Genomic DNA, 25,628 nt, shown 5'->3' on the forward strand with positions numbered 1-25,628 from the left:
ACAAACGGCTCGTTTTCTCCAACACGCTGCCCGGACAGAGGCCCCAAAGACGCTTCCTTCTAAGAAAACCCCAGGCAAGCTGAGGGCTATGGTCCTTCAGAGCAGGGATGGGAGGTCTCCTCCTAGGAGGAGGCGCTATTTTCCAACACAATGAGCGTGAACACCTGGCCCCGGCAGAAACAGCTGAGAGCTCTGAACTGAGCTGGCCGGGGCAACTTTGGCCAGCTGCTCGGGAGCCCCAGGGTGCTTCAGTACAGGGCCGAAGTTATACAAAATCATTCAAGGCTCTTTCCTTGATCCTGTGAGCTCCCGCTAATAAGAACCCGTTCGAGTCAATAATTCCATTATATTCTATTCCATTTTAATTAAATGAAACGATAAAAGATAGTGAGACACCTCTCATCTCCCAAGTGACCTTCCCAAGACGGGTCTATGGAAGGTTGCTGCTGCCGTGTTACAGGACAGACGGTCTCCAACAAGCACTTAGCTTCATAACTAAGGATCACAAACACCCAAACAACCTTACGTTTCCGGTTTCTTCTGTCCCAGGAGCACAACTTTCTGCCCAAGGGCAGGTCATCTAAGGCTGTGGGCACGAAAGCTGCTTTCCCATCAAGAGGGACGTGCTGGCATCTACATCGATGGACCGAACTTCTGGCGGCCAGCCAGCCAAAGATCTCTAACTGAATACAGATTCTGAAAGGAGGACTTCGGCGCTGGGAAGGGGGTAGACAAGCAGAGCTCGGTAATCGACAGCACTTAACTCAGGGACACATGACCAGCAGGTGTTTCCAAAAACGCCAGCCTCCTTCCCCAAGGCCGTAAGGAATACAAATGAGCGCGCTGCCCCCGGCTGGGCGGGGTCCCCGTAAACCTGAGGCCGTCCCCCCAGGTCTGAGCTACCCCCTCACGGCAAGGAGCCAGGCTTCTCTCTGTCAGGCCCTCTCTCTCAGAGGGCAAATCATCAGCCCCAGGCTCCCTCACGTCTGCCCACCGAGACCGGAGGAACTGAAAGACACCTACCTTCCTAGGCCGAGGGTGCCGCGCGGGCGAGGACAGGACGCTGAAGGCAGCTGTCACGGCTGGGGGTGTGGGTACTCGTATCAGGCGCTCACCCCGTTGTTCACCGAGGGCTGTCCTGAGCCAGCCTTCCGCGGGCTGCTGGCACCAGCGAATGCTCGCGAGAGTTCCGGTTCAATTAATAAAACCTGCGAGCCTCGCCTTCGCCGGGGGCTCTTTGCTCCCTGCGCTGGGGGAGAGGGCGCGGCCTGGCCGGCACAAGTGTGAACCATGCCGTCCCATTACATCCGGGCAAGGGTACCACGCGGAGGGCGGAGAGGCAACTAATCACCTGGCAAACAGCTGACTCTTAGGAAGCTGGGCCCGAGGCAGCGGAACAGGCGATCAGCACGTGTAACTGATGGAAGGGAATTAACCCTCGGCTCCTCCCCACCCCCACCCCCCGGGGGGGACCTTCTAAGCGTGCAGCGCGGGTCAGCGCAGCGTTCTGCTTCCCCTGCCGGGCTGCAGGCCCTACACAAGGCAGGGAACCTGGCACTACTTCTGCAGATGGTGGGCTTCAGAGCCTAGAGAGCCAGAGATTTTTTCAACCAAAGATTTCTGGATGTGGTTTTGAAGGGTCTAAACGTTGAGAACGAAAGAAAGCAGCAAAGGGCGCTGCGTGCAAATCCAGCCCTGGGGCTCTTGTTCCGGACACAGGCCCAGGAGGCTCTCTTGCTGCAGGTTCTGCGCTGGGTCACTGGGCTACTTCGTTAGGAAATTCACCAAAGCTCTTGTCCCAGTGCCTCTTTCAAAGTGACAGTTTTCCCCAAGCTCAAATTACATTATATTTTTAAAAGAGACTTTATTTTGAGAGGCGGGTACTTACAGTATTTACAGGAATGGCAATCCATGAAGAGGCTGTTTTACGTTGTTGTTTGTTTGTTTACTATTTGAGGGTGATGTGGTTTTGGTAACAGTATTATTAAGCTACACCATAGATTCAAGAGGAATGAATGATTCTTGCCAATGAAGTTATATGCTTTTATTTTAGAGGCAAACATATAATGCCTCATAAAATAATTATGGTTTCTGGTATAGAAATGTAGATGATTCTTTTTGTGCAAAATATTTTCAAAACAGTTTCTTAACAGCAAGAGCAAATAAAATGTCTGATAATGTACTTTTTGTTTGCTTGGTCTTTCTATCCTATGACCACATTTTGAATTTGGAGGGAAGGAAAGGCAGGAACAAGTATTTATTTTCATTTTGATTAATTAAACAATCTACTGTGGGAGATAGTGTTATTAAAGTTAAACTATTCAGACAGTAATAAAGGAGCTTCAGCATATATCTTAAACCTTAGCTCAGTCTAATTATTCCTTAATCAAAAACTAAACTATTGTCTTAATAATAAACTCCTAAGCCCATGGGCCTTTGTTTTCATTCTTATGGATAATTAAGAAACATTCTTTTGATACACTTGACCCATTGAACTAACAGATTTTCCCTCCTTTCCTTCTATCCTCCCTTCCTTCCCTCCTTCCTTCCTTCCCTCCTCCCTTCCTTCCTTCCTCCCTTCCTTCCTCCCTTCCTTCCTCCCTTCCTTCCATCCTCCCTCCCTTCCTTCCTTCCTCCCTTCCTTCCTCCCTTCTTTCCTTCCTTCCTCCCTTCTTTCCTTCCTTCCTCCCTTCCTTCCATCCTCCCTCCCTTCCTTCCATCCTCCCTTCCTTCCTCCCTCCCTTCCTTCCATCCTCCCTTCCATCCTCCCTTCCTTCCTCCCTTCCATCCTCCCTTCCTTCCTCCCTTCCTTCCTTCCTTACTCCCCTCCTTCCTTCCTTCGTTCCATCCTCCCTTCTTTCCCTCCTTCCTTCCTCCCTTCCTTCCATCCTCCCTCCCTTCCTTCCTTCTTTCCATCCTCCCTCCTTCCCTCCCTCCCTTCCTTCTCCCTCTCTCATTCCCTCCTCCCCTCCTTTCTCTTCCTAGATCTTCAAGTCATGAGGCTATCATAGTAGAAAGGCAAAAACGTTCTATAATTAACTTGTCAAAACTATTATTACATTTTGGATTTGAAAAAATTATGTGGTCCCATAGTCTGATATATATATCCCTGTAGAAATTTTTGGATGAATGTTTTAGGTTCTACAACGGCTGTTCTGGAGTTCTAGAGTGGAAAATAAAGGAGTTATTTATCTGAGTTATTAGTTCTGTGACACTTTCATTGTAAATCGTATCATGATGAAATGATTAAAAGAATATATTATAAATTAAAAAGAAATACAATATATATTGGTTTTGTGTGTTGATTTACTATCCAGCAACCTTGCTAAACTCACTTATTCGTTATAAATTTCTTAAAAGGAAATGTATATATACTACTTATATGTAGTATGTAGTGTATATATATGTATATATTCTACTTATTAGAGTTTTTTTTCCTTTCTTTCCAAGATGTATGCCTTTTATTTATTTTTCTTGCTTTATTTATTACTTTTTTTTGCGATACGCGGGACTCTCACTGTTGTGGCCTCTCCCATTGTAGAGCACAGGCTCCGGACGCGCAGGCTCAGCGGCCATGGCTCACGGGCCTAGCCGCTCCGCGGCATGTGGGATCCTCGCAGACCAGGGCACGAACCCACATCCCCTGCATCGGCAGGCGGACTCCCAACCACTGTGCCACCAGGGAAGCCCTTTTCTTGCTTTATTGTAGTGGTCCTCCTTTATTTTTGTTGAGAACTTGGCCAATAATCATATTGCTGTTTCTTCAGTGTAATGGGTCATTTTTCTTTCTCCTGCTGCTTTTGAGATGTTTCCTTTTTCTTTGGCTTTCACCAGTTTGGCTATTATATGCCAATATAATAATATATATTTTTACTCTAGGGTTTGTTGAGCTTTCTGGATCTGTAAGTTAAGTTTTTCATGAAAATTGGGAAAATTTTGGCCATGATTTCATCAAATATTTTTCTGCCTCCTTTCTTTTTCCCTTTCTTTCTGGAATTCCAATTACATGTATATTTGATATTTGATCTTATCCCATAAGTCTCTGAGGCTTTGTTCTTTTTTCTTCAATTTTATTTCTATTTTCTAGAGTACATACTATTTATTGATCTTTCCTTAGGTTTATTGATTCTTTTATAATTTCCAACCTGTTATTGAACATATCTGCTAAATATTTCATTTCAGTTATTGCACTTTACAGCTATGGAATTTCTTTTTGGCTGTCTTTATATTGTTTCCATTTCTGTATTGAGATTCTCTATCTATCCCCTCATTAATGCCATATTTTCCTTTAATTCTTTGAATACATTTAGAATAGCTGCTTTGAAGTCCTTGTTTGCTAAATCCAACATCTGGGCACTACTGACTACCTTTCCCCCTGAGAATAGATCATGTTTTCTTATTTCTTTGCATACCCAGTAATTTTTGTTTGAAAAGTAGACATTACAAATAATATCTCACAGTAAAATCTGTTATATTCTTCTGAGGATTGTTGGATTGTTTTTCTATATTAAGCAGTTAACTTGCCTGGATTCAAACTGTGAATGCTGTCTCCAGTGAGGTGTGCAGCAGCTGCTGTCTTTGCTCAGTTTTTCTTTGACTTAGTGTGGCTGTTATTTTAGAATGGTCTCCATGGATGTCTCTTCTGCACCTGTATAATTTAGGAGCCAGAAATGGATTTGATTAAATTTTATACTCAGATTTTAGATATCAGCCTTTCTACAATTGTCATGCTTTAAAAATTTACCCCTTAAATGTATAGCTGCTCTGTTGCTCTTAACTCTGTCATCTGCCACATCTAGCCAAGGTGTAGTTTTCTGTGTCCAGGGTTAGGGATGTGTCATTGGGGAACACCCTCTGGGTAAGAATGTCACAAATTCAGTTATTATCCAATATAGTAACACTCCTCAAGAGTAAATTATTTTTAAGTTTCTGCCTGCCTTTGGTAATTTTCTAAAACCCTGAAATAGTTATTTTTAATTACTGTTCTCAGTTTAAATAAATGTTATCTTCAGGAACAATTTCTCAAATTCTTTATGCCTCCATTACTTAAAATCCAGTTTCTTTTTTTTTTTTTTTTCGGTACGTGGGCCTCTCACTGCTGTGGCCCCTCCCGCTGCGGAGCACAGGCCCTGGACACGCAGGTTCAGCAGCCATGGCTCACGGGCCCAGCCGCTCCGCGGCATGTGGGATCCTCCCGGACCGGGGCACGAACCCGTGTCCCCTGCATCGGCAGGCGGACTCTCAACCACTGTGCCACCAGGGAAGCCCAAAATCTAGCTTCTTAATGGCTAATTTCTTTACTTTAAAAAATGGGCATGATATAATATCTACTTTAGAGTGTTCTTATAAGAATTAAATGGCATAATGTATGCACAGAGCTGAGCATATTATCTGTTACATGTTAAGCATTTGATAAATGCAATAAATGTTACTGCTTAATGTTATTCTTCTCATTCATTTTATTTATCCAAAGCCATACAGAACTGACTCTTGGACCCAAGTCTTTTGATTTCAAGTCCAAGGCTCTTCATATCAAAGAGTTACTTGTTAAAGTAACAGAGTTTCAATGCTTTAGTCACTTAAGTGGCATCAATTACAATACAGGTTGTGAAATATGAATTTGACAGTAACCCTGAGTAATTATTCCTTTTAGTGTTGCCTTAAAAATAATTTATTCAATGGACATATGTAATACTAATTATCATCTCACCTTAGATAACATCCTTCTACTTATTTTTTTTATTCCTGTAAGAGATATTTGCTACCTACTGTACAGCACAGGGAACTCTACTCAGTACCCTCTAATGACCTATACGGGAATAGAATATAAAAAAGAGTAGATATATGTATATGTGTAACTGATTCACTTTGCTGTACAGCAGAAACTAATACAACATTGTAAATCAACTATACTCCAATAAAAATTAATTTAAAAATTAAAAGAAGAAATATTTACTGAGAACCCACCAACTAGAAGTCACTGTAGTTAGTGTAGGGGTTCATAGTGGGTTTTTTTTATTTATTAGAGTACAGTTGCTTTACAATATTGTTAGTTTCTACTGTACAGAAAAGTTAATCAGCTCTACGTATACATATATCCCCTCTTTTTCGTGTTTCCTTCTCATTTAGGTCACCACAGAGCACTGAGTAGGGTTCCCTGTGCTATACAGTCGGTTCTCATTAGTTATCTATTTTATACATAGTATCAATAGTGTATATATGCCAATCCCAATCTCCCAGTTCATCCCACCTCCCTGCTTCCCCTTGGTAGCCATGCGTTTGTACTCTACATCTGTGTCTCTATTTCTGCTTTGTAACTAAGATTGTCTATACCAATTTTTTCAGATGCCACATATATGCATTCATAAATGATATTTTGTTTTTCTCTTTCTGACTTACTTTACTCTGTATGACATTCTCTAGGTCCATCCATGTCTCTACAAATGACCCAATTTCATTCCTTTCTATGGATGAGTACTATTCCATTGTATATATGTACCACATTTTCTTTACCCGTTTCTCTGCTGATGGACATTTAGGTTGCTTCCATGTCCTGGCTCATAGTGGTTTAATGAGTGCACTTAATACCTCACATAACGGGAAGTCTGGAGGTGGGTTAGACACCAGGTTTGGCTGAGTGGCTCAAGGGTTTCATCGCGACTCGGGTTCTTTTAATATCTCCACCCAGCCATGCCTTATGAAGACCTCTTCCTCCAGCTGATAGCAAGATGGCTGTCACATTCCACACATGATATCCAAGAAAAGATGGACAATATGTTTCTGTGTCTCTCTCTTAGGAGTAAGCCAGTAGTCCTTCATGGTTTTTCTCTCTTGTCTCATTGATGGGAACTGAATAAGGATGTAAATCAGGGTGTTGATCATGAGCAGCTCTCTCAACCAACAGAGTAAGACAGCTAGGAATGCTTATTTGGAAAGGCCATACATATATTTGATTAAAACAAAAATTTAGTTAGCATGTATGTTTTTCCTCAGTAACGCTGAAGAGTGATTCATGTACCTTATAATGCATTGCATCTTTACTTTCATCTATCTTTTTTTTTTTTTTTTTTTTTTTTGTCAGTACCCGGGCCTCTCACCATTGTGGCCTCTCCCGCTGTGGAGCACAGGCTCCGGACGCACAGGCTCAGCGGCCATGGCTCACGGGCCCAGCCGCTCCGTGGCATGTGGGATCTTCCCGGACCGGGGCACGAACCCGTGTCCCCTGCCTCGGCAGGCGGACTCTCAACCACTGCGCCACCAGGGAAGCCCTCATCTATCTTTTTCATTTTATTTATTTTTTATTCTTTCTTTGAAATAGAAATCTTAAAAACACACAGTCTACACCTATCTCTGCTTCTGGGTGGGATACAGTAGGTTATGGCAGGCTACCCTCTCACTGAAATTAATAAAAATAAAATAAGTTGCAAAAATAATACTTTTAATGGCACTGAAAAGCTGTGAAAATAATGAGGATTAGATAACTAAAATTCCAGAGAGGAAAAAGCTCTTCTGAGATGACTCGATGTCTGCTAGCAGTTTTGTTCCTGGGAGCATCAACAACTTGCAGGGTGGACTGAGGACCAAGATTTCCTAAGCAGAGGGACTTTACCGGGGAAAAGAGAAGCCAGCACCGGACTGGTGTAACTAATGGGAAAGGAGGGGAGGCCAGAACAGGCCTAAAGAGTCTAACCTTTTTAGCACCAGGGACTGGTTTCATGGAAGACAATTTTTCCACTGGCGGGTGGTGGGGGAGGGGGATGGTTCAGGCAGTAATGTGAGCAATGGGGAGGAGGGTTCAGGCGGTGATGTGAGTGATGGGGGGAGGGTTCAGGTGGTAATATGAGTGATGGGGGAGCGACGGGGAGCGGCAGATGAAGCTTCGCTTGCTTGCCTGCCACTTACCTCCTGCTGTGTGGCCCAGTTACTAACAGGCCACAGACCACTAGTGGTCCGCAGCCCAGTGGTTGGGGACCCCTGCTATAGACCATTTGCTAAATTCTGGTTGTGATGCAGGAGTCTGTGGTGCTGGCTATAAAAGTAGAATGAAGTCTTCCATTGTCCTACAGTACTGAGGAGACAAAATCCTGCTAGAGGGACATAGTCTGTATCACAAATGTTAAAGTTCTCTCCCTTAAGACATTGGCTGAATTATGAACCTGTGTGGGACGGGAGGCCACTGAGCTCATCTTAAACCTCCAAAGGGAAGCCTGGAAGAGCAGTAGGAATAGGGACAAATCAGAGCTGAACTCAGTCTTACTAAAACGTAAGCCTACCCTCAAGCTAGCACAATCTCTGATTCAACTGAAGCTATCAGTCCCTTACTGTATTAACCATGTCTTTTATTTTCTGTGTACTGATGCTTTGACATCTTGGGGTCTTGCTGACCCTGGAGGGAGAGTTAGTCAGTTCATAAGACAGTGAAAATTCACCTATGAGCACACCTTTCAAATGCAAACTAAACAATGCAGAGCCCATCCCCCCAACTACCTTCTTTAATGGACTCTCATACTCTGGGCAACTAGCCATCTGTCCAAATCACCCCAGGACCAGGTACCAACAACTAGGAACAGCCCCTATGCTCCAGAGCTTGTTAAAATTACTCAAATTAGCCAATCCTAAGCCAGTTTACTCTGCCTCACCAGTTTTTTCTCATAGAAACCACAATAAGGGCTCTTGCCCACAGTTTCCCCTTCCCGCTGCCTCCTGACCAACCTGGAACTTCTTTGTGTGGCCCCCAATGGTGTGGTATGCCCTGCTTCTCTTGGTATCTCTGTGTATAACAAACTATCTTTTTGATGTCGATCATCTGATCTGTTTTACTTGCCATACCTAAATAATAATAAAACTTATATTTAAAAACCCCTTATCTAACAGAGCAAAAAGTCAACCCTCCTTGGGGGAAAATAATATCATCTGTAGCCCCTGAAGTACTTTTACATACACTGTATCGCATACGATAAAAATAACTAGGCTATAAAGAAGCAGGAAAATGTGATCTATACAGTATTAATTTCAGAATTAATAACTCACTGGATGGAATCAACAGCAGATTGGGCACAAAAGATGAAAGAATAAGTGAAGTTGAGGATAAGCCCACAGAAAATAACCAACTGGGGACTTCCCTGGGGTCCAGTCATTAAGACTCCATGCTTCTACTGCAGCGGGCACAGGTTCTATTTCTGGTCAGGGAACTAAGATCCCAAATGCCTCGTGGCCAAAAAAAAAAAAAAAAAAAAAAAGAAGAAAAAGAAAATATCCAACTGAAGTATAGAGAGGAAAAATAATGGAATGCACAGGACAGAGTATAAGAGACATGTAGGACCCAACAAAAAACAAGCATGTAATTGGAATCCTAGGACAGGGAGGAGATTTGAAGAGATAATGGGCAAAAATTTTTCAAAACTAATGAAAGTGAGGCTCAACAATAAATCTCGCATTCCTATACACTAATGATGAAACATCTGAAAGAGAAATTAAGGAAACACTCCCATTTACCATTGCAACAAAAATAATAAAATACCTAGGAATAAACCTACCTAAGGAGATAAAAGACCTGTATGCAGAAAACTATAAGACACTGATGAAAGAAATTAAAGATGATACAAACAGATGAAGAGATATACCATGTTCTTGGATTAGAAGAATGAACATTGTGAAAATGACTATACTACCCAAATTAATCTACAGATTCAATGCAATCCCTATCAAACTGCCAACGGCATTATTCACAGAAGTAGAATAAAAAATTTCACAATTTATATGGAAACACAAAAGACCCCTAATAGCCAAAGCAATCTTGAGAAAGAAAAATGGAGCTGGAGGAATCACACTCCCGGACTTCAGACTATACTACAAAGCTACAATAATCACGATAATATAGTACTGGCACAAAAACAGAACTATAGATCAATGGAACAGGATAGAAAGCCCAGAGATAAACCCACACACATATGGTCACCTTATTTTTGATAAAGGAAGCAAGAATATACAATGGAGAAAAGACAGCCTCTTCAATAAGTGGTGCTGGGAAAACTGGACAGCTACATGTAAAAGAATGAAATTAGAACACTCCCTAACACCATACACAAAAATAAACTCAAAATGGATTAAAGACCTAAATGTAAGGCCAGACACTATAAAACTCTTAGAGGAAAACATAGGCAGAACACTCTATGACATAACTCACAGCAAGATCCTTTTTGACACACCTCCTAGAGAAATGGAAATTAAGATAAAAATAAACAAATGGGACCTAATGAAACTAAAAAGCTTTTGCACAGCAAAGGAAACCCTAAACAAGACAAAAAGACGTCCCTCAGAATGGGAGAAAATATTTGCAAACAAAGCAACTGACAAAGGATTAATCTCCAAAATACACAAACAGCTCATGCAGCTCAATATCAAAAACCAAACAACCCAATCCAAATATGGGCAGAAGACCTAAATAGACATTTCTCCAAAGAAGATATACAGATTGCCAACAAACACATGAAAGAATGCTCAACATCATTAATCATTAGAGAAATGCAAATCAAAACTGCAATGAGGCATCACCTCACACCAGTCAGCATGGTCATCATCAAAAAATCCACAAACAATAAATGCCGGAGAGGGTGTGGAGAAAAGGGAACCCTCTTGCACTGTTGGTGGAAATGTAAATTGTTACAACCACTGTGGAGAACAGTATGGAGGTTCCTCAAAAAACTAAAAATAGAATTACCATATGACCCAGCAATCCCACTACTGGACATATACCCTGAGAAAACCATAATTCAAAAAGAGTCATGTACCAAAATGTTCATTGCAGCTCTTTTTACAATAGCCAGGACATGGAAGCAACTTAAGTGTCCATCTACAGATGAATGGATAAAGAAGATGTGGCACATATATACAATGGAATATTACTCAGCCATAAAAAGGAACGAAACTGAGTTATTTGTAGTGAGGTGGATGGACCTAGAATCTGTCATACAGAATGAAGTAAGTCAGAGAGAGAAAAACAAATACCGTATGCTAACACATATATATGGAATCTAAAAAAAAAAAAAAGGTTCTGATGAACCTAGGGGCAGGACAGGAATAAAGACGCAGACATAGAGAATGGACTTGAGGACACAGGGAGAGGGAAGGGTAAGCTGGGACGAAGTGAGAGAGTGGCATGGACATATATACACTACCAAACGTAAAATAGATAGCTAGTGAGAAGCAGCCACATAGCACAGGGAGATCAGCTCGGTGCTTTGTGACCACCTAGAGGGGTGGGATAGGGAGGGTGGGAGGGAGATGCAAGAGGGAAGAGATGTGGGGATATATGTATATGTATACCTGATTCACTTTGTTATACAGCAGAAACTAACACACCATTGTAAAGCAATTATACTCCAATAAAGATGTTAAGATTTCAAAAAAAATGTTTATTAACAGTGGAATGGTTAAATTAATTGTGGTATATTAATGTAGTAATTAAAAAGAATAAGCGGGCTTCCCTGGTGGCGCAGTGGTTGGGAGTCTGCCTGCTGATGCAGGGGACACAAGTTCGTGCCCCGGTCCGGGAGGATCCCACACGCCACGGAGCGGCTGGGCCCGTGAGCCAAGCAACAGGAGGGGCCACAGCAGTGAGAGGTCCGCGTACCGCAAAAAAAAAAAGAATAAGCTACTGTTACACACAACAATAGGGATAAACTGCATAGACATAATGATGAGTGAAATACACTCTACATTCCATTTATACAAAGTCTGAGAATACGGGGAGGGGGAAGGGTAAGCTGGGACGAAGTGAGAGAGTGGCGAGGACACATATACACTACCAAACGTAAAATAGATAGCTAGTGGGAAGCAGCCACATAGCACAGGGAGATCAGCTCGGTGCTTTGTGACCACCCAGAGGGGTGGGATAAGGGAGGGAGACGCAAGAGGGAAGAGATATGGGGATATATGTACATGTATAGCTGATTCACTTTGTTATAAAGCAGAAACTAACACACCATTGTAAAGCAATTATACTCTAATAAAGATGTTAAAAAAAAAAGTTCGAGAATAGGCAAGATTAATCTGTGGTGGTAGAAGTCAGATTAATTATTAACTCTGGGTACTACTTACTAAGAAGGTGTATAAAACATCTTTTTGGAGTATTGGAAATATTCTGTGTCTTGATCTGGGTGGTGGCTACATTTATGTGTGTGTTTGTATTTATATGCACATACATGTACATATATTTATTAATATGTATGCTTAAGATTTGTGCACTTCATAAATTTTGTATTTCAATAAAACAAAACAAAATGAAAAACTAAAACATATTGTCTGTGTTGATCTAAGGTTGTGGTGGAGAAACTGCTACAAATAATACATATGGAGGAATTATACATTCTTATTGAAATAGATGGTGAGTTGAATAAATGTGATGCTTGAAATAAAAGGAAGATTAGAAATGAATTCATTTTAAAATGCCTTGTGGAGCTGAATTAAACATTTTTTGTTGGGCCAGGGCCAAGGACTTTCATTTTAGAGATAGGTAAATGAATTATGAATAATTTTGGCAACATCATAACTTTGTTGTTCCATAGCTAAGCAATAATGTAAACCATTGTACAACTAGAATGTAAACAAAAGCTCATCTATAACATTTTACATTGTTGTTTAAGATTCTAAGTGGAAAGTAGGTCAAGTCTGAGGCTGACAATAGAACACCGTATGTTCTGGCGAAGGGAATGCCAAATGATTTTACCTGTGCTGTTTAAAGGGTTTCTTTTTATAAAGATGATCTCAGAGAATATTTAGAAGTTTGTAGAGGGATGAACTGGAGGATATTTTCAAACCCGAGTGTGAGCGAGAATCAGCAGAAAAGGGCAAGAATCACAGTCACTGAACGGGTTTCCTTTGTTAGCAGTTTGGTCAGGAGCAGCTTTTTAGAAATTTCTCTACCTTCTTTTGAGAGTTGTTGGCATTCATGTACACTGATCGACACCTGTTAAAGTCAGACAACCACAAATAATCTAAGGAGGACTGGATTCTGCCTTTTTTTTTCCCCAGAAATACATATTGTTTAAACTCTTTAACATGAGTAGGGCCATAGTTTGTAGGGCCCAGTAGTAAATGAAATGCAAGGTCTCTTGTTCAAAAATTTAACATTTCAAGTTGGTGACAACAGAGCATTAAACCAGGCCCAGAGGCCCTCTGAGTGTGTGGCCCTGTGCGGCTGCACAGGTCGCATGGACATGGAGCTATCTCTGCTTCTTAACACTGCATTCAAACCCTCTATGACTACGGCCTGACAAACGCTGCAGCCCCGGCATCTACCTTCTTCTCACATGCTCCGGCCATAACACTTGGCTTGCAGTACACAAGACACTTCATGTTGGTTCATTTTCTTTCTAGAAAGTTCTTTACCATCCAGTCTGTCTGATATATTCTATCTATTTTCACCTACTAACTCCCCTGAGGGAACTGCCCACTCCTTCCTCGAGCCATCTCTGACCTTGTGAGATCTCTATTCTTATACTCTCCATATTTTATTGCCATTTTTGCTCACTTGTTCGCCTTCTAAAAAATGTGAGCCCGCTGTGGTCAGGAATTGTGTTTTATTTCTATTATTGCATTGCACAAAATGGATATTTAATAAATGTTTGTAAATGGACAAAGGAGTAGGATTCTAAAGATACAAAATGGAGAAAGTCCAGCTACATTTAAAATAATAGCTACAACTATTTTTTTTCCAATTGAAATAGTGTTATGACATACTTAAAAAATGTGAAGAATGACTGGACTTAATCTTTACAGTTCCTCTTATTCCCTATTTAATGACTCTTTAAGAATTCTGATATTCAAATTGGTAAAATAATTTGATCTCATTCCTACACTCTGATTCAATCTATTTCACTTTCACATTTTTGTCATTTGGTGCGAGGATTAGTAAGTCTATTTCACATAAATAAGATGACAAAAGAGTTATTAGGAGTAATGTTTTGGTATCAACTTTTCCCAAAGAGATTATTATATCCTGAATGACTAAATGAACCAATGACTGAACCCTACTAGTAGCCAGACTAGTAATAATTGCTTTCCTCAACTTTTTATACACAGAATAATTTTTTATTGCTATTTCCATACCCCATGGCCAAATTCTTTCTTGTCTCTTCACAATAATTTCCACCAACTGCTGAGAAGTTAGCAGGTATGAGCTGAAATATAAACTGCGGCTTCTCTGAAATTTTATACTGCTTCTTCACTCAATGAGACATTACTTTCCAGCCCCAAGGGTCAGGATCATGAATCATTTTATTTCCTTTTTTTTTTTTGTCGGAAAAAGTAATTCATCTAAGAGGGCTGACACAGTCTGGGTACTGTAAAAAGCTCTGTTTAATAGCAGGGAAGATAAAGGAGGGAGGAGACACCCTTAGTTGAGTAAAGGGTAGGCTGAGGAGCTTTCTGGCCTTGACAGTGGTCTGGAAGAAGAGAGAGAAACAGAAGCAAGTGGAAATATAAAGAGGAATAGGCATCACCCAGTCAATGGTAACCTGGAATAAGGATAGTCACAGAGAGAACCTTAGTTCTCCCAGCAAGACTCTTTCAAATCAGGTTTATTGGGCAACCACAATTTTCAGAAGACATGGTCTCAGACCTGTTGGTGCCTAAATCCTAAGAAAACAGATAGAGTGACTGTGACATGGTGTCTTTTCACATTTAATTTCATCCTCTATTCCAGGCTAGGGAAGGTATACTGAGTTTGGTTATGGTAGGTAGGAAAATACTCTTGCTTTCAGCTTCTTCAAGGTAAATCCGATTTACCTTGAGAGAACTGAGATGGTTTTTGAGGAAAAAGAGGCATGGGACAGGATTACAAAGAGCAGGGTGGGTGACATGTGAATATGTGAGTTGTCTTCTCATATAATATTTGTCATGTTCAATTCAAAGGACTTTCACATGGGAGCCAAGATTTGAAAAGAAAATTGAAATGATAGAATGGAAGGAAATAATATCAGTAGAAGGGGAGCCCGAAAAGAATGGGAAAACTGATATTAATTCATTCACCCATAAGATTGTCTAATGTTTGCCAGGCAAAGTAATAGACCCTACTGGCCTCTGTTCTTATTTTTTAATGAAATGGCAAGAAGTTAGAGTTATACTTAACTTCAGCTCTACAACTAGTTTATTGCTCAGCCAGGTTATGTTTCTTTTTTTTAGTCAACTGCACTAAGGTTTACCAGCTGACAATGTAAAATCAAAACTACATGTATACTCAAATACATAAAAATATACCACATATTTTATGTTTATAATATATACATATGTAATTACCCAGTATATATTTAAAATTATATGTGCATACTGAGAAATAAAAGGCAAAGAACATCTGATTATTTTCATGAAATTTTCTATGTTCTATCACAGGTATCTGGATGACTAATTTCGCCCAGAACTTACGAAAATTTACTTAAAAGAAAAAAATACTCCGATTACATCTGGAAGTAACATATCTATTGCTGATGTTATGATAGTCATATTAATAGCTCATGTATATTGTGTACCTACTATGTGCCAGGTACTATTCCAGATACTCGAAGTGTCTTAATTAACTTATCCAGGTGGCTTTATAAGAGAAATGATGCTGTTGGTTCTGTTTTCTAAGATGAGGAAACTGAGACACAGAATGTTTGAATCAGTGGCCAGGATCACCCGGATAGAGGGGAGCGGATTTAAATGTAGTCTGGTTGGCTGGAGAGCCCCAATCCTAAACTCCCACACAGAGCTGAATGCACAGTGTTAGTGATTAAGCAAAATACTTAATAGATGTGTAATCTTGCCAGAATGGGTTGCTACTTCATATCAATTCATCACCAGGACTTTATGGCAGATTGATTTATCTTGCGCTTAACCACACAGAAAAGTGGAAAAACACAAAATATTCCATTCTTCTGGATCTGTCAACTCAAGTCATTTAGGAATTTCACCATTTCCTTCTCTGGCCTGTGGACCATTGTTATTTTTCATCCTTACCATTCTCATTCCCACAGGAACAGTACGAGGAGGTTTTTGTTTTCCCTGGTAGATAGCCAGACAGCTAACAGGAAATGCTAGAAGGAAACCTAAGAATTTGAAGAAATCATTTCCAAAGTTACCTAGCATTCCTTTCATTTAATTCATTTTTTTTTTCTCTTAAGAATGATTTTCTTCCTCTCTCTCCCCCGCTCCACTCCCCTTTTCCCTCAATTTAAGACACATGGGGGATTCCTCCTCTTTCCACTTCTTCGATCTCCCTCAGACCCATACCCTTAGTTTTTCCTGAATATCTTATTTCTGTAGTACTTCGAAGGGAACAAAAATGTGCTGTTTGGTGTATGTAGCATGGCAATATTTCTCCTCTTCCGAACTTTGGATGTCTTTGAGTGGGAGTGATGGAGCCACAGGGTACATGGAGCGCCAGTTATGAGAAGGGCCGTGGAATGAAGGCTGCTCATCACCAGAGAGCCCAGAAACCCAAGCTTCTTTAACAGACACACATGACCTTGGTGCCGACAGGAGCTGGCTCTCTCTACAGGGTACACTCACCCACAATGGGGCCCAGTCCTCCATGCAAACCGTGCTCCTTATTCACTGTGCTGAATCATGAGTTCTACTCTGTTTCTCCCTTGACTTGTGAGTTCCCTTCGATGTTTTCATTTACACGACAGACAGCATCATCCACGTCCACACCCTAGCCCACCTCCCCCTCCGCTAATTCCCCTGCAATTTGTCATTCTGTCCTGAAATGAGAAAAGTGCTACATAATGTACTTGATATGGTGCATTGATAAGACATCCCTTGTAAGTGGCACGTCAGTGAGGAGAACAGCTGCAGCAGATGGGTGACCTGCTCGGACAGAGCGGCACAAATGTGAACTCCACCATTGGACAGAAGCCACAAGGGCAGCTTGAGTGGCCCTCTGAACTCAGGTTTAAAGAACTGGATGCAGGGCTTCCCTGGTGGCGCAGCGGTTGAGAGTCCGCCTGCCGATGCAGGGGACACGGGTTCCTGCCCTGGTTTGGGAAGATCCCACATGCCCGGAGCGGCTGGGCCCGTGAGCCATGGCCGCTGAGCCTGCGCGTCCGGAGCCTGTGCTCCACAACGGGAAAAGGCCACCGCAGTGAGAGGCCCGTGTACAGCAAAAAAAAAAAAAAAAAAAAAAGAACGGATGCAGACGTCCATCCTTTAGGGGGTATGGAACCAGGTGCAAAGGATTTCTAAATTCTTAAACATTATCTTTGATGTTGTCAAAATATCATATGTTGTTACCTTTCCCAATGGAGTTTATGTCCAAAGAAATATGAAAGGGGTAATGTTTTTGCCACTCTTGCTTGAGGCTACTTTAGTTTACTCATAAATTTTACCGACTTCGCCAGAGGTTACGTGACTTCTGGTAGAACTGTAAATCCACTGTGTGTGTGTGTGTGCACGTGTGGTGTGTGTGATACATCCTTCAGAAGCCGGTGTAGGATAGGTTTTCAGTGCCTTGGGCCCTGGGCCACAGATTCTGTCTGAACGCCCTTACTTCAAAGTGGTGTGTAGGGAATCGGCACTGTGGAATGATCTCATTTATGGTGTGGATAGGAAATGGAAATTCCAGGTCTGTTTTTACTTCAGAATATTTCTGCCTTTTTGGTTTCCATTTAAATACTAAACCACTTAAATGAAAAACAAAAGCAGATTTTTGTTTTTCCTCAACATACCTTATTTCACACTTACCCTTTTACCTCTGGATTACCTTTACTCGATAGGGACATATTACTGCATAAAGGTGCTGCTGAATGAACCTGGATCCGATTTTACTACCTGATGAACCTTTGACCCTGGTCAGGTCAGTACTTTGAAATTTAGCAGTCAGAATACAATTTTGCTTATTTGACTTCTTTCTAATTGTTCTTCTGAAAGAACTCGTATGTGGTGGTGGATATTGATTCTTGTCAATAAAATCTTATGTGATTTCTATTTTCCTGGAGGATTCTGAACATGCTAAAGGGCTATGTTTAGGACAGGCTTCACGCAGCATCTGGATAGTTGCATAGCAGCTGGGTAACAGCGCCTAAGGAACCTGACTCAAAGCTCAGAACGTTAATTGAGAAAGAGCCTGGGGTTTAGCTCCCAAGCCGGGGGAAAGCAATGTGGGAGGTGAGTATCCAATTCGGAATATTGCTTGAGTAAAAGAGTTACTGTGTTGATAAGAATATAAGGTGGCCTAGCTGCCCGGAGCTGTTGTTTATCTTTGCATATCTCACCCAGGAGATCTCGCCAGGTGCAAGATGGCTCAGTGAGACGGTGTGTTTTCCTTGGCACTGACTCAATTAGAAGGTGGGTGACTACTTCCTGACAAACACTGAACCCAGCGCTGACACGACACAGGGAAGTAAATGATGTATAAGGATCACATGATAGTCATTCCACTATTCTTTTTTTTTTTTTTTTTTTTCGGTACGTGGGCCTCTCACTGCTGTGGCCTCTCCCGTTGCGGAGCACAGGCTCCGGACGCGTAGGCTCAGCAGCCATGGCTCACGGGCCCAGCCGCTCCGCGGCATGTGGGATCTTCCCGGACCAGGGCACAAACCCATGTCCCCTGCATTGGCAGGCGGACTCTCAACCACTGTGCCACCAGGGAAGCCCCAGGATACCACTTTTTAATGATCATACTAAGTGCAGTAAGTCAGACAAAGACAAGTATCATATGATATCACTCATATGTGGAATCTAATTTAAAAAATGATACAAATGAACTTATTTACAAATCAGAAATAGATTCACAGACATAGAAAACAAACTTATGGTTACTAAAGGGGAAATGTATGTGAGATAAATCAGAAGCTTCGGATTAACATACACACACTACTATATATATATGATAGATAACCAACAAGGACCTACTGTAGAGCACAGGGAACTCTACTCAATACTCTGTGATAATCTATATGAGAAATGAATCTGAAAGAGTGGATATATGAATATGTATAACTGAATCACTCTGCTGTACACCTGAAACTAACACAACATTGTAAATCCCTTATACTTCAATAAAATTAAAAACAAATTTCTTCCTATCTTATCAATTACTCCTCCCTGGTTTCCTTTGCTTGTTTTTCTGCTCCCCTGTTCTCTTAATACTGGAGTGCTCCAAGTTCTGTTCTGAGTTTCCTTCTTTGTCCATACTTACTCTCTTGTGGACCTCACCCAGTTCCATGGTGTTGACTAGCACCTGTATGCTGACGCACCCTAACTCATGTCTCCAGCCCATACTTTCTCCTGAGCTTTCGATTTTTACATATAACGGCATGCCTGACATCTCTAATTGGATATTTAATAGAAACCTCAAAATCTCTGCTCAGATGGATTTTCCTTTCTTCCCTCCCCCGCCCCAAATCTGTTCTACCTCCAACCTTTCCCATTTCAGTCAAGGACAACTCCGTGTTCCCATTTGCTTTACATACAGAACCTTGGTGTCATCCTTGCCGCTTCATTTTTTCTCATACTCTAGGTCCAATCTTTGAAGACATTCTGTTCTCTCCACCTTGAAAATACATCCAGAACGTAACTACTCCTTGTTCCCAGTGCTGTTGTGATATTGGCCTGTGCTGTCATTTTCTCCTGCTTGTATTAGCTTGCCAACTGGTTTCCTTCTATTCTTGAGCCCTTATAAATTATTTTCAATCTAGCAGTTCATCAACTTTTCAAAATGTAACCTAGATCATGTTGCTTCTCTGCTCTAACCTTGCTCCCATTTCTCCCCCAATTTAAAGAACAAAATCCTTACAATGTCCTAGAAAGATTGTATTCGGTTCCTAGGGCTGCTATAACAGACTTGGCGGTCTAAAACAACAGCTCTTCATTCTTTCACAGTTCTGGAGGCCAGAAGAATGAACTCAAGGTTTCAGCACACTCCCTCTGAAGGCTCTAAGGGAGAATCCTTCCTTGCCTCTTCTAGCTTGTAGTGGCTCCGGGTGTTTCTTGGCTTGTGGCTGCATCATTCCAATCTCTGCCTCTGTCTTCACATTCTCTCCTTTCTCTTATAAGAGCACTTGTTAGTATTGTATTTAAGCCCATCCAGATAATCCAGGATGTTCTCATCTTGAAATCATTAATTTATTTGCAATGGCAAGACTCTTTTTCCAAATAAGGTCACATTCATAGGGTCCAGGGGTTAGAATGTGAGTCCAATGTATTATGGACCACTGTAACCTCTTGGATTTCTTTTTCCACCACTCTTCCCCTTAATCACCCTGTTGCAATTGTACTGGATTCCCTGATTTTTCTCATACATGCCAGGCACTCATGGATTGGGGCACATTCACTGGTGAGTCCTTCTCCTGGGATTCTTCCTCAGGATAGGATCATGGGTCACTTCCTCATGGTACCTTCTCATGAGGTCTCTCCTGGTTACTCCATTTGAAATGGTAGGGCTCACCTTACTTCTTGGATTCTCCATTTTCCTCCCATTTTGGTTGAAGGTGCAATTCTTCTGCTTCATGTGGTATTAACTGGGGTACCAGGATGGCATGAATGTCCAAATGGCCTCAGACATATGGCTGGAAGTGGTTTCTGGCTTCCAGATGGGAGTTTAGTTGGAGCTGTTAGCAAGGGGCCCTGGTTCTCCTCCATGTGGCCTCTCTGTGTAATTGTTTGGGCTTCCTTGCTGGTTGGCAGCTGAGTTCCAATAAGCAGCAATCTAAGAGGAAGGAAGTAGAAGCTGTCCGTTTTCTTAAAGTCTGGGCTCCAAAGTATCAGAATATTACTTCTACTGTATTCTTTTAGTCAGAGTAGTTGTAAGGGCAGTCTAGATCCAAGTGGAGGAAAAATAAACTGCACCTCCCAGCTGGGGGAGTGGCATGTTTGTACAGGGACAGAAGTAACCATATTTGAAGACTATCTATGGAAAGGACTTTCTTGTATCCTCAATATCATACCTTGGTGGGTATGGCTGTCCACCAAAATAGATAGCTTTATCTGTGTGTTCATTCTCTTTTTATCCCTTCACTATTGTTATTGAGGAGTTTCTATGATCTTAAAAAAGGAAAATATATAAGAAATATTTTAATATTTTAAAATTTGAAACATATAGATAAATCAGTTCATTAGCAATCCTCAATATTTTTTGCAATTTAAGCTTATGAAAATTGTTTTGTGTCCAGTGGGGAGAAGGAAATCCATTATTAAGCCTTAATAATTGGTTGAAGTTTTGTATAGTTTGCCTATGTTTCACAGTTAAAATTACTCCTTGATATTATTACTGTTAGTTGATAGAGATCTGATCTAAAATCATACAGAAGCGGCAATTGTTATTATGAGTAATATTTTGAAGGTCTCAAATCATTCCAATGATCATCGTATTTTAGAATACCCCGGTAGATTTGGGTAAGATTTTTTTGCTCCTGGTTGATAAAATTAGTGATTAAATAAGACCATATCTAATAGAATCTAAGGTTTACTGCTTTTTCAAGAGATTATGCCCCCTTCACTATGAAACTATACATTTCCTTAGATTGAAAGTAGGGGGATGAATCTCTTTTGCGTATACCTAAAACTTCTCTGTTTTAGACAGCTCAAACTGCCATTAAAACAAACACACAAACTAGAGATTGGGTAGCTTAGCAGAAATTCCTTACAGTTCTGGAGTCTGGAAGCCAGAGATCAGGGTGATGGCTTGGTCTGGTTCTGATGAAAAGTCCTCTCCTTGGCTTGCAAACAGCCACCTTCTCACTGTGTGCTCATTTGGCAGACAGAGAGAGAGGAAAAGCTCTCTGGTGTCTCTTCTTCTAAGGGCAGTCATCCCATCATGAGCCTTCATGACTTCGTTGACGTCTAATGTGCTCTGCAAGGCTCCATCTCCAAATACCACTACATTGGGGGTTAGGGCTTCAGCATATTAATCGTCTACAGCATTGAGTAATTTCCTTTCATGTCTCCATGTAGACACTATTGGTAGCAGATAAGAATAGAACAGATGAATGAAGCAAAGAACATTTTCCAGTTTAAGTTCTGTGAAATTAATTTGTCAATCAGTAAATTTTATTCATTTGAAATCCCTTTTGGTAAGCTTATTCTCTTCAGTAGAGGAAATTATTGTTCAGCCAGGGATATATAAGGTTGGCATGGTAGACAAAATAATGGCCTTCCCAAAGGTACCTACGTCCTAACCCCTGGAATTCATGAATGTTTCCTTCCACAGCATAAGTCACTTTGCAGATATGATTAAGGGTACAGACCTTGAGATGGGGAAAGTATCCTGGATTATCCAGGTGGTCTCAATATAATCATGAGTCTTTAAAAGTGGAAGAGGATAGAAAAAAGAGCGGATCAGAGAGATGTCACTTTAGAAGGACTCAATCTGCTATTGCTGCCTTTGAAGATGTAGAATGGGGGCCTCTGGAAGCTGGGAATGGCTCCCAGCTGACAGCCAGCAAAGAAACAAGGACCTCAGACTTTAACCTATAGCTAGGTTAAAGGAATAAATTATGCCAGCAACCCAAATGAACGGGAAACTGATTCTCCCCTAGAGGCTCCAGACAGGCACACAGCTTGACAACACCTTAATTTTAGTCCAGTGAGACCTGTGTTGGACTTCTGACCTACAGAACTATAAGACAGTAAGTTTCTGTTGTCTTAAGCTGCTAAGCTTGTGTTAATTCATTATGGTAGCAATAGCATTTGGTTGTGAATTAAAGTCCTCAATCTCCAAATTCTAAATATCACCCAAACATGGAAGAATTCTTCACCTCTAATCAAAGAGAACTGATGACTTTCACTTTAGCAACTATTCTAGAACCTTCATAAACATTTTTGAATCACTGTATCACTCTGCTCTTTAAAAGCAATTATAGCATTTTGATGAACTATGGCTTTTGTCATAGTTCTGTGTGAGTCAGGAGAGACTTTGCCAGATAAAATGGCTGGATTGGGAGAGTGGGTAGGTCACGTTCAACAACAGGGGTTAGAAGTCGGTGGAGGCACCTAGAAAATTCAGAAGGTGTACAGAGACCAGTCCCATAGTTCTGCTACAATGTTCCTTATTAAAGACAACGGTGTACACCTGCAACTAACACAACATTGTTAATCGACTATACTCCAATAAAAATTAAAAATTAAAAAAAATATATATACAGACAATGGTGCCTTGGTTTTAGAGCCATGACAAGAAGAGGGTCATAACCTTTGTTTTTAAACTTCATCAGGCTTTATGCTTGTCTGCAGTGGTGAGAGACACCTGAAACGCTGTGCTTTTTTGGTCAGTGTATGAAAGAACCTTGAAGTCCCACGTTCCTATGAATTTGATTGCCATGGAGAGCGTGGTATAGAGCCAGTACTATTGAAGCATCCTGCCTGCCCATTTAGTGATCAGCCTCAACAATGACTTAATTAGTAGCCTCAGTGGTGATATGTTAACATAATAAAATTTCTTGCCATATTTCAAATTAAAGCCCTTTTCATTTATGAATATTATTATTCAACAAAAGGAAGAAGGGGTATTTTAAGTTCAGAGAAAAGCTTATGGAAATTTTAAGTAACAATACTGAAGGAATCATCTATTAATTCTACCAGCCACCTCTATGTAAAGCATACATCTCTCATGATAGTCTTATTTGTTTGTTAATATTTTTCAACTGATAAAGTTGAACTGCTTCTATCACTAAAAGGTCAAATATACAAATAAAGTATGATGATTATTAAAAGGCATTAAAATATATTTCAATAATAATTCCTAATGATAATACAATAGCCACTTTTCTTTCCTAAAGTACTATTTTCTTAAATTGGGGTACAGTTGTTTTACAATGTTGTGTTAGTTTCTACTGTACAGCAAAGTGAAGTAGAGTTCCCTGTGCTATACAGCAGGTTCTCATTAGTTATCTACTTTATACATATTATTATATATATGTCAATCTCAATCTCCCAACTCATCGCACCTCCCCCTTTCCCCCCTTGGTGTCCATACGCTTGTTCTCTACATCTGTGTTTCTATTTCTGCCTTGCAAACTGGTTTATCTGTACCATTTTTCTACATTCCACATATATGCGTTAATATACGATATGTGCTATTCTCCTTCTGACTTAATTCACTCTGTAGGATGGTCTCTAGGTCCATCCACATCTCTACAAAGGACCCAATTTCATTCCTTTATATGGCTGAGTAATATTCCATTGTATATGTGTACCACATCTTCTTTATCCACTCCTCTGTTGGTGGACATTTAGGTTGCTTCCATGGCCTGTTTATTGTAAATAGTGCTGCAATGAACATTGGGGTGTATGTGTCCTTTTGAATTATGGTTTTCTCTGGGTATATGTCCAGTAGTGGGATTGCTGGGTCATATGGTAATTCCATTTTTAGTTTTTTAAGGAACCTCCATACTGTTCTCCATAGTGTCTGTATCAATTTACATTTCCACCAACAGTGCAAGAGGGTTCCCTTTTCTCCACACTCTCTCCAGCATTTATTGTTTGTAGATTTTCTGATGATGGCCATTCTGACTGGTGTGAGGTGATACCTCACTGCAGTTCTGATTTGCATTTACCTAACGATTAGTGATGTTGAGCATCCTTTTAGGTGTTTGTTGGTGATCTGTATATCTTCTTTGGAGAAATGTCTATTTAGGTCTTTTGCCCATTTTTGGATTGAGTTGTTTGGTTTTTTTTTTTTTGATGTTGAGCTGCATGAGCTGCTTGTAAATTTTGGAGATTAATCCTTTGTCAGTTGCTTCATTTGCAAATACGTTTTCCCATTCTGAGGGCTGTCTTTTCGTCTAGTTTATGTTTTCCTTTGCTGTGCAAAAGCTTGTAAGTTTCATTAGGTCCCATCTGTTTATTTTTGTTATTTCCATTTCTCTAGGAGGTGGGTCAAAAAGGATCTTGCTGTGATTTATGTCATAGAGTGTTCTGCCTATGTTTTCCTCTAAGAGTTTGATAGTGTCTGGCCTTACATTTCAGTCTATAATCCAGTTTGAGTTTATTTTTGTGTATGGTGTTAAGGAGTGTTCTAATTTCATTCTTTTACATGTAGCAGTCCAGTTTTCCCAGCACCACTTATTGAAGAGGCTGTCTTTTCTCCATTGTATATTCTTGCTTCCTTTATCAAAAATAAGGTGACCATGTGTGCAAGGGTTTAGCTCTGAGCTTTCTATCCTGTTCCATTGATCTATAGTTCTGTTTTTGTGCCAGTACCATACTGCCTTGATTACTGTAACTTTGTAGTATAGTCTGAAGTCAGAGAGTCTGATTCCTCCAGCTCCCTTTTTCTTTCTCAAGATTGCTTTGGCTATTAGGGGTCTTTTGTGTTTCCATACAAATTGTGAATTTTTTTGTTCTAGTTCTGTGAAAAATGCCATTGGTAGTTTGACAGGGATTGCATTGAATCTGTAGATTGCTTTGGGTAGTATAGTCATTTTTACAATGTTGATTCTTCCAGTCCAAGAACATGGTACATCTCTTCATCTATATCATCTTTAATTTCTTTCCTGAGAGTCTTATAGCTTTCTGCATACAGGTCTTTTGTGTCCTTAGGTAGGTTTATTCCTAGGTATTTTATTCTTTTTGTTGCAATTGTAAATGGGAGTGTTGACTTAATTTCTCTTTCAGATTTTTCATCATTAGTGTATAGGAATGCAAGAGATTTC

At 40.7% G+C, this 25,628-nt stretch overlaps 1 long non-coding RNA gene across 1 annotated transcript in view; it reads right to left on the reverse strand.

The window, feature by feature from the left end:
* Window positions 1-4,113: 4,113 nt before the first annotated feature.
* The window catches only part of LOC132437373 (uncharacterized), a 140,892-nt gene continuing 119,377 nt past the window's right edge, over window positions 4,114-25,628 (reverse strand). Inside the window, exon 4 of the long non-coding RNA XR_009522011.1 lies at window positions 4,114-4,648. This is a non-coding gene — a long non-coding RNA (uncharacterized lncRNA). The remainder of the gene's footprint in view (window positions 4,649-25,628) is intronic.

Source organism: Delphinus delphis, chromosome 14 (genome assembly GCF_949987515.2).
Source record: "Delphinus delphis chromosome 14, mDelDel1.2, whole genome shotgun sequence".
In the NCBI taxonomy this organism is placed as follows: Eukaryota; Metazoa; Chordata; class Mammalia; order Artiodactyla; family Delphinidae; genus Delphinus; species Delphinus delphis.